We start from the raw sequence: 10,350 nt of genomic DNA, 5'->3' as shown, positions 1-10,350 counted from the left end.
GCATCTACAAATGACAATCGCCTTAAACATTTACTATCATTTACTTTTGTTGCTGAAGTGGTTAGAAACTTTTTGGTGGTGTAGGCCAACTCAATTACAATGTTGTGTGTTCGAAATACAGATGCTATTCGCCTTTGGAATCTTAATGAACAATTACCATGCTTTTTCATAATAGTTATGATATGTTAATTTAATATCTGATAAACTTAAAGCAACGATAATAATAAAAACAAACTGTTTTTAATAAGTTCAAAAACTTTTTTTCGATTATATTTTTAGAGGGGCTTATAAATTAAATTTTATTATATCTAATCTAACTATATCAATAAGTAACATATGTTACTATATAAATAGAAGCATATATATATATATAAACATATATCAGCGTAATAAAAGAAGGATACAGTATAATTTGATATTATTATATTAAAAAATACTGAGTATGTACCGACTTCCGAATAAAAAAAGATCTTAAGTCGTAGTAAATTGTTCGCCTAAATATTTCTAACTATAGATACTAGACTTCTATAAGCTAATTCCCTTACAATTACTTCAGCATGACACTGAAAAATAAAAACTAAGTAACGTTTGACTATTATTTAGAACCTTTATCTCTGCAATCCTGAAAAATTTGTTTTTAACTCTGCTTTGCACACAAACAAATACCTCTGCGCTAAAGTACTTATGCCCACACCCACAGCTCCCATATGTAACTATAAAGCCATAAATCTTAGTAAAAAAAATGCTTTTTTAGAAGTTGGCAATGCAGACGCTTTTAGCCCTCAAATAATTGCGATAAGTGATTTTACACTATAAGCTTAAGGAAAAAAATATTGCCGTTTAAATGAAAAAATTGCTATTAAAATAAATAAAACCTTCTTTTTAAAAGCTTAAATTTTTAGTTTCTGATGACTCTAACATTTAGCTCATCTAGTAATAGCTTTATGCTCTAAAATAACCTTTTATATAAAGTAAAACAGCATCACATCAATAATTAATAAACAGAAATTAATGTATGATAATGAAAACTTTTGTCAAAATGAGTTTTAAACTAACTTGAATTTTAGCTTTAAATTTTGTTTACAAACTCTTGTTAAATGATATAAGTAAAACTATTACAATGAGTTCTTTCCATTAAAAATATTTAGAAAGCTAAATAAAATATGTTATTAAAAAGGTTAAGTTAACAATAATCTAATTTGTTGTATAAGATAATAAAAATATTTTCATTGTTTGAATAAAATAAGGGGTAGAGTTTGAGATTGATGTTTTTTCACCATAAAGAAAAATATCAAACAGCTCGCTAAAGTACTTAAGCCCACACAGCATGGTTATAATGATACAAAGGTTAATCGTTACTACTAACCCTCTAATCGTTTGTAGATGGTCGTTTGCGCTTCAGTTTATTGCCAATAAAAAAACATGTAAGTAAGCGGAATTAATTTTGTAATTTAATTCTTGTTATTATTCAAAATTAATTATTTTAGGTTTAATATTACTTTGATTAAAAAAAACGGTTTTAATTTTTGAACTTTTACATATCTCTTTGTTTAAGTAGTATTATTAATATTTTGAACGTCAAATGTACGATATTCAGCAATCCATAACACCATAGAATTTTGAATAGATAACTGAACAATAACTATAGTATTTATTTGGTATTAATTAAACTATAAAAACAAATAATAATAACATTAAAACAGTGGTTATAGTATGAGACTTGTTAATAATACACCCTTTTTTGGTTTTTGATTTTATTTTATATAACTTTTACTAAGCTACAAGATGCTTTTTACAGATTTAAAAAATTCAAAATAAATTTTGAGATATAGCCGGTCAAAGTCAGAGGCAACAATAGGTTCCATATGGGAGGCGCAAACTAAAACTGCAAAAATAGACTTTTCATTAAAAATCTATCTTCTCCTACGTTTTTAGAGATAACTACCTCAAATTTTTAGGAAATGTTCCTTGATATATTTAGTAAATTCTGTCAGAACAGAATAAAAAAAATTAAAAATTAATAATTTTATATAAAAAATAAACAAAAAAAAACAGTTTTTTTTTAGTTTTTTTGTTATAAAATTTTTATTTTTAATTTTTTCAAAATCTGTTCTGACAGAATTTTCTAAATATATCAAGGAACATTTCCTGAAAATTTGAGGTAGATATCTCAAAAAATGTAGGAGGAGATAGATTTTTAGTAATTTCTAGTTATTTGCAGTTTTAGTTTGCGCCTCCCATAAGGATCCTATTGTTGCCTCCAACTTTGACCGGATATATCTCAAAAATTATTTTGAATTTTTAAAATCTGTAAAAAACATTATGTAGCTTAGTAAAAGTTATATAAAATAAGATCAAAAACCAAAAAAGGGTGTTTACCCCCCTATGCCTTTAATATTTATTATGATTTAAGTTTATCATGTAAGTGAGTACTTTATGTGGTAATTTTAAAGTCAGTCAATTAAAATGTCAAAAAAAAATTAATCTATTTTCTTTTATAAATAAAGTTAAATAACATTCTTACATAAAAGTATCCACAATTTTTTAAACCTCAATTCATTTATCATTTTGATGATAAATATTTAATGCAGTAGCATATTCATACAACATTCCTTTTAAATACTAAAAAAATAATTTACCAGTATAAAGGAAATTAAAAAAATAGGTAGTAGTCTGTTAAATAGTATTTATTTGTCTTATGATGACAAATTAATTACAAATAATAAATAATAAAAGGCCCACTATCAGCTGAGATCGGCTATGTGTAAATGTGCATAAAGAATAAATTAAACAATTAAATAAATGACAATAATAAATTAAAAAGCACAGTAATGCAATAAATAAAACAAACAGATAATGAATAAAATTCTTTCTGCTTCTCAATTCTTCATCTTATTGGGTTTCTTAAAGTATTCCTTTTCCCTTTCTTTCAGTCTTTTGTGTACAGTAGATCTCCATTTGGCGCGGTCATTTGCAAGCAACTCTAAGTCACCAGATCTTATATTCAAGCTTTATGTGCATAGAGAATAAATTAAAAAGCACAGTGATGCAATAAATAAGGGTGGATTCAAAACTTGTTTTTTTTTGTTGTGATCTTTTCAAAGTAGCTTTAAAGTTATGTTCTTCAAATTAATATTCATTATAAGTTTAACACCATGTTTAAATATCTACATATATAGGGTGCACGACTACTCTAATTGGGACAAAAAACTTTTGGCTTTTTTAATAATTTTTATTAATTAGTTTTTTTTTCATTATCACTGTTACCCCTAACCCTCACCCTTAATCTTTAGCTTTTTTATTGTTTTTTTTTTTACTATCACTGTTACCCCTAACCCTTACCTTTGATTGGTAGTTATTTTTATTAATTTATTTTTTAGTTATTTTTTTATTTATTTTAATATTTATTTATATTTATTTATACTCTTGTGCAAAAATACTAGTTGTGCAAAAGTTTCACTTGTGCAATTTTGTCTTTGTGCAATTTTGTCTTCAGGCAATTTTGACCCGCTGCTATTTTAATTTGAAGTGTAGCTTATCTTGTTTGTACGTTTGTAGTATTTACAGGGTTGCCACTTTACCTGGAAACCTGGAAAAACCTGGAATTTGACAATTTAGGCTAAAATATCATGGAAAAACCTGGAGTTTAAGAAATTTTGAAAAAAACCTGGAAAAACCTGGAATTTTTAATAATTTTAACATTTTCAGTAGTAAAATTTCATTTTGAGACAAAAATTCTAACATGTTAATACATTTTTTTGTCATTCTCAAAAAAAAATTATTTAAAAACACATTTAAAGTAACTTGACAGTATTTTTTCAATGTTTTTATACTATTCAACACAGTTTCTTATATGGTCTTATATTTAACCTTTAAACGTTGTTTTGGACTACCTTTGTTGCTTTTGCTAACGACCAACTTGCCATTCATTAGAGACTTTTGGATTTGCTCAGCACTAGTGATCTACTGAGTCCAAAAATTTTGGATTTGGCCAAATCCAAATCCGAGTCTTGTTTTCAAATAAGATTTGGCCAAATCTGAGCCCGAATCCTATTACTTTAATAATTGAAATCCTAAAGATTTAAGCTGCTTGTAATGTAAATACAAAACAAGTTTATAAACAGTATATACTTATTATATTATTTGTTATTTAATAATTAAGTTTGAATAATATTTTTAACTTGTTACCAAACAAATAGATTTTTACTTAAGAGTAATTTATTTCAAAAGCAAACAAAAAAACAAATGGCTTGCTGAAATAAAAAAAATTAAGCTAAATACACAAGAACTTAGTTTCAATATATTGATATCCATGCTAGCAACATTAATAATTAACTTGTATGTACTTTTGTTATGCAAAATAAATAAATCATCGAGTAAAATAAATTCTTAAAGCAGAAAACAAATCACAAACAAAGTTATAACATTTTATGTTTAACTTAAGTGTTAGTTTTTATTGTGACCATAAACGAATTAGAACATAAACTTTTGCAAGTGTTCAAACTTTTTAAACAAAGTGCAATTGAAAATAACATGGATCCGGAATAAAATCAAATTATTACCAACTATAGTAAATGCCTAAGAAAGAATAGGAATTACAATTGTAATAAGAAAATTTTAAATTTCACTTATGACTACACTTTTATTTTTAATAAAAATAAATATAAATTAACCTTAACAAATGTTTAAAACTATAAAACAAACTACAATTGCAAAAGATATTTTTTCAAGTTGTGGTGAAGAAATAAAGTTTTTTGCTGGTCTTTGTAAGCAATCGATTACTATTTTCCTTGTACAAATTACTATCTTAGAAAATAATCTTTCAGAATACACAGAAGATGATAGTGCAGCAAATTATTTCCTTGCAAAGCTGGCAAGATGTGGGTATTTTGTCTTGTTTGAGTTTCATGAGATTAAGATTTTATCCTCTTCAGTTTCTGTATTCAAATTCTCTATAGAAAAAAAACTTTTTTTCTGCTTTAATTTCTTCATCAATAGAATCCTGTTGCTCGTCCTCCTATGTAGCCGTGGTTGATTCTATTTCAAACAAGAAATAGTAAGTTGAAAACTTCTTTGGATCAAAATTTACAGAGGGGTGTGTTTTTGGTTTTTCTGGTGGCAATATAGGGAAATCACTTTTTTGATCAGCCTTGAAAGATATATGCTTTTGAACATTAAATTTTAGCTGCTCTTAAATATTATTTTTGAGGTAAAAAGGGAAAGCAAAAAGTCGATTAAAAAGGATCAAGAGCTGCTTTAAAAAGTAGTAATCTGTTGTCATTCATGTTTAAGTTGTTGTTATTGGTATAGAATAGGGATGGGCAATATACGTCACACAGGTCAAATCCGGCCCACAAATTTAAAATGATCAGCCCACAAACGTTTTTTAAATTACAATGGAATCCAGCCCGCAGATAAAAATGTATTTTGATAAGGTCCTGATAAAAGTGTCTGGCCTGCAAAGTTCAACATTTTAAAAATTCATAAATTTTGTATCATATTTTACAAAACAAAACTGTAGGATTTTGACATAATACATGTTTAAAAATGGCTTTTCAAATTCATGTCTACTGATAAAAAACTATTTTGTCTCAATATTTTTTGTTGTTCTAACTTAGTTAGAATATATTTTGTCAAATTATCCAAATCAAATTAATTTTATTATACTAATATTTTACATACCAACCTTTGTCAATTACCATATCAATTTTATTTGTAGTAATTACATAAATATTTGATATGTCTTAATCTACATCTTAAGTTGTCAAGTTTGAGAAATTCTGTAAATTAGATGGGTTCAGAAAAGTGATCAACCGTATCTATAAGTTTAGATTCTAGCTAAGTCCAAAACTTTTGTTCAAGTTAATTTAAAATTAGTTTCAATCAGATCGGGATAATATTTTCAAACTAGGATCCGACCCAATCCGGATTTCCAAAGCCATTATCCGAATACTGGATCTGGTAATTCACTAATTCAAAATACTTGGCCTTCCAAAAGCAAAAATTTTCCGGATCCGGCCCAATTAAAAACGTTGCCCACCCCTAGTTTAGAACCTTCTTTTGCAAGCCTCTCCTATTTTTTTAGCTAAAGTTTTACAATCATTTGATAGTTCTTCTGAATTTTCATTAGTGTTTACAAACTCGTCAGTGATCTTGCATGCAACATCACGGTTGAGAACAATGCATTGTTTTTACTACACTCCTTTGTTACAAAAAAAGGTTCAAGCACTAGAATAATGTGAATAACCAGTTGCCATTATTTAGCTGTAATAATCAAACCTTGATCGTTTTTATAGTTAGCCACATAGTACCTGACACCTGATTTTACGTTTTCAGTCTCTCTAGCATAAGATATGTTGAGTTCCACCTTGTATCCACATCTTGAAAAAGAAGGAAGACTTTTTGTTTTGTTTGTGTTTTTTAAAGTTTCTTGCATTGTTTTAAAAAAACGTGAACATGATCCAAGATAATATTCCAATTACTAAGCATATCCTGAAGGTAATTATAATTTTTTTTGCTCGTGTGCTAACCCTCCATTTCCTGGCAATGCCAAACACGGTGTTTGCACCCAATATTTTCATTCTACCAATGCAGGGTTGAAGAAATATATGATTTAAAGTTTAGTAACAATTAAAGGTTCTCCACTTATTACTAAAGAGAATGTTATAACTTCAACTATTTCAAGATTTTGTTTTCATAACAATCTTTAAGTCCAAAAAATAAAACATCAAATGAAATAAAAATTTATTAAAAATTGTTAAAGTTTTTAGTACCAACAGATTATTTTTCTTTATAACATTGTTTTGAAATAAAATATTTAAATTTTTAAAGTTATAACATATATGTCATAAATTAAAGTTATCAATTAAATAAATAAAATATATTAACATAAAAGTATATAGCTAAAAGTATGCAAACATATTAAAGTAAGATTGAATCTCTTTATATAAATAATTGACTATCATATGAAAAATCTCAAAAAAAAATTCTATAACAAAGAATTTTATTTTAACTACCCGGCTCTCCAAAAAAGACACAATAACATTAAATCTTTTTTAAATATTAGGAAAAAAGTAAAACAAAGTATATAAGTCTAACAATCCTTTTCACAAAACATTTATTAATCAATTAAATAAATACTCAATAACATCTGAATGGAGACTAAAAACTATGTTAACAAAACAATAGATACTTTAAATAATTACATGGTCTTTGTAAACTAGATCTCCCTACTAAAAACTGCATAAATTTATCCATAAAATATATGTTATAAGCTTTCAAGATAACCTAATAAAAATGTTTAGAAAATAAAAATTCTGGTAAGGCCTGAGCTATGCAGATAACATTTCACTGAACTGAGGTGACCTGAGGAAAACCTTACTAAATAAAAATAAGTTAAATTACGTACAAGTATATTTGTTTTTAATATTCTCCTAAGAGAAAAGCCAACATTTTATTTGAACCAAAATAGATTCACAAGCAAACATAAAAAACTAAACATATGATGAATAACTAAGAGCTGTTATCCAAAAGCTGAGACTAAATGCCTTAACTATGTACTTAATTTTGCTTGAGAGTCTAAAAAAAATAACTTATTTTAGTTTTTATACTTGGTGCAAAACTCTAAATAAAAGTTGATAAGGCTTTTATAAGTGTAAAAAACATTTTTATATGCATTCAAGCGTGAAATCATTAACTAGTTTTATATTTTATTTAACTTTTGACAAACAATTAAGTAAAATTCAAAAAGTTTAAAATGATCTACCAAATCCAAGATTTTGGATTTGGCAAAATCCCAATTTTAAACTGAAATAAGAACTCGGCCAAATCCGTGTCCAAATCTTGGATTTGGTAGATCACTACTCAGCACCCATCCTCAGAACATGACCGAGCCAACAAAGCCTGTGCTGACTGATGGTAAAGTACACAGTGGTAAGACTAGTATGTCTCAATACTTCCTTGTTGTAGATCTTTTGTTGCCATGCAATTCTAAGAGTGCAACAAAGGCATTGTAGGTGAAAGGTATACATTTTCTTCTCCTGCTAGCTAGACAACGTCAATTTTTCTAAATTTTGAAGAGCTTCAATATCAACCTGAAAAAATAGAACTTTGTTGTTTATGATAGCAGTTTTACTTGCATCACTTATGTTTTTGGGTCAATACCAGTAGATATGGTACAAAAGTTCGAGCTTCCCAGTTAAAGAATACTGGTAACTGTTGCATTTTGTGTTATGTCTTTGCAAAAAATCTGCAAAGCTTGGGTGAATCTCTTCAAGCACAAAGCCAGGGCATAAGCATTGAGATTCCAGGTGTTTCCCATGCAGCAGGATCTCACCCTTCACAATGAGAAGGGCTCAGCCTAACAGCAAAGCTGATACAGCCAAGATTTATCATTGTTGCAGGAGCTGCCATAATGACACTGGATACAGAGTCAGACCGCCTACATATTTTTGATCAGAGTTAAGCATATTCTAAAGCAGTTGTTCCCAACCTTTTTGATGCCCCGCACCCCTAAAGTCTCTTAATTTGATCTCGCACCCCTAACACTATATGCTATAATTATTGATTAATAATTTGATTATAAAATCATTGATTTCATTAATTAATATTTTGTATTTTAATTTTTATGATAGTGTACTATATTAACAAAAATAAAATACATGGAAATTTAAAAACATAAAAAACTATATTCGAACAAGTTTTATCTATTTTTTATAAGGTAGAAAACATCAGAACTCACTCTTCCTTCTGCAATGATAAACGATTTCTAAGATTTAAAAAAATATTAAAATATTAGAAGTGAGGAAAAAGCACTAGAAAAGTAATAAATATTAGGCTTAAACTTAAAACTAAACTTTTTATACATTTTGTTATGAATATATGTACTTAAAAAATAAAAATCAGCTATTCTAAGTTAAGCTTATGTAATGTTTTATTTTCAAAACTATTAGCAGCTAGGAGGTTTCAAAATAATAATGATTTGAGTTAAGATTTTAAAAAGTTAAAAATATTTAGTCTTAAATTGTACAAAGATATGTATAAAAGCAAACACAAAAAAAGTTTGTATGCTTACAACATAAATAGAAAAATGTAGATTGAAAAAGGAAAACAGTTTAAGTTCAAAAAAGGAATAAATAGAAATAAAGTGATGCATTGAATACTTTTGCTGATCTTTAAAAATTGGTTTCACTGAAGCTAAAAACAAGTTTTCTTAAATGTTATAACATACAGGAATTGCTGTGAACTTTACAATTTACTGATGTTAAATCTTTAAGCACCACTTTCTGCACAACTAAGCTTAATAAAAGATTACATTATAACTGTAATAGACTTAACAGAACCTGTTCTTAACAGCTAATAAAAGCCTGCTGAAGATACTAATTTTTATCTAAGTATTTCAATTAAAATAGATGCTAGCTCATAAACTGTTTTAATCAATTAATGTCCAGTTAAGAAAATAAAACATTTAAAGAACAGATGATTAAAATTCACAGGTGTAAACCTCTAAGAAAGCTTTATTGAAATGTTAATTCTAAACTAACAGCTATTAAATGAATATAGTAAAATGAATTTACTTCTAGAAAAGCGCTCTTGCTCTATGACTTATAAAAAAAATTAATTTATTCAGAAAATTAGCACCAACTTCTTTTTATAACAAAATGTACTTTTTAACTTTTTAAACTTTATCAGAGAGTGAAAATCTCCTTATTTATCATACAAAAATAAAAAGCTATCTCACACCCCCTGGAATGCTGCTTGGCACCCCCAAGGGGTGCGAGCACCCCTGGTTGGGAACCCCTGTTCTAAAGGGATGGAATTACAGTTCTACAAAGTTCTTATACCCTTGTGTTTAAGACTTAACCTTGTCTGATTTTGCCTCAGGGTTTACTCCCAAAGCCTTAGCTTAACCAAAAGCACCACAAGGCAGTGGAGTTAGGCAAAGGTTTTACAGAGCTGGTACAAAATCAGCTTCATCCCCAAGGAAAGACGTGCGACTCTGAACATCTAAGGGCATCACAGACCTAAATTACAAATAAAAGTTCTGGAAATAATGATAAATATTGGTCATTTTAGTGCACAATGAACTTGAAAATGTAATCTCATATACACAATTTCCACAAAAGGGTATGAAATCTATAAATAACATAGTAAGGTTCCACCTTATTTATGGCAAATTGATCTAATTTGTATAGTTTTACCTAAGCTGTCAGAATAATTTTATATTTTAACAATTAAATTCCCTTATGTAAGGCACAACCTTTAAGCTATACTTACACGTAAAGTATATGAATTTCAATTAGATACCAAAAATCTGTAAAGACAAAAATTTTTGTTATCATCAAATTTTAT

Source organism: Thalia democratica, chromosome 4 (genome assembly GCF_965202585.1).
Source record: "Thalia democratica chromosome 4, ktThaDemo2.hap1.1, whole genome shotgun sequence".
NCBI lineage: Eukaryota > Metazoa > Chordata > Thaliacea > Salpida > Salpidae > Thalia > Thalia democratica.
This window is presented reverse-complemented; position numbering follows the sequence as displayed.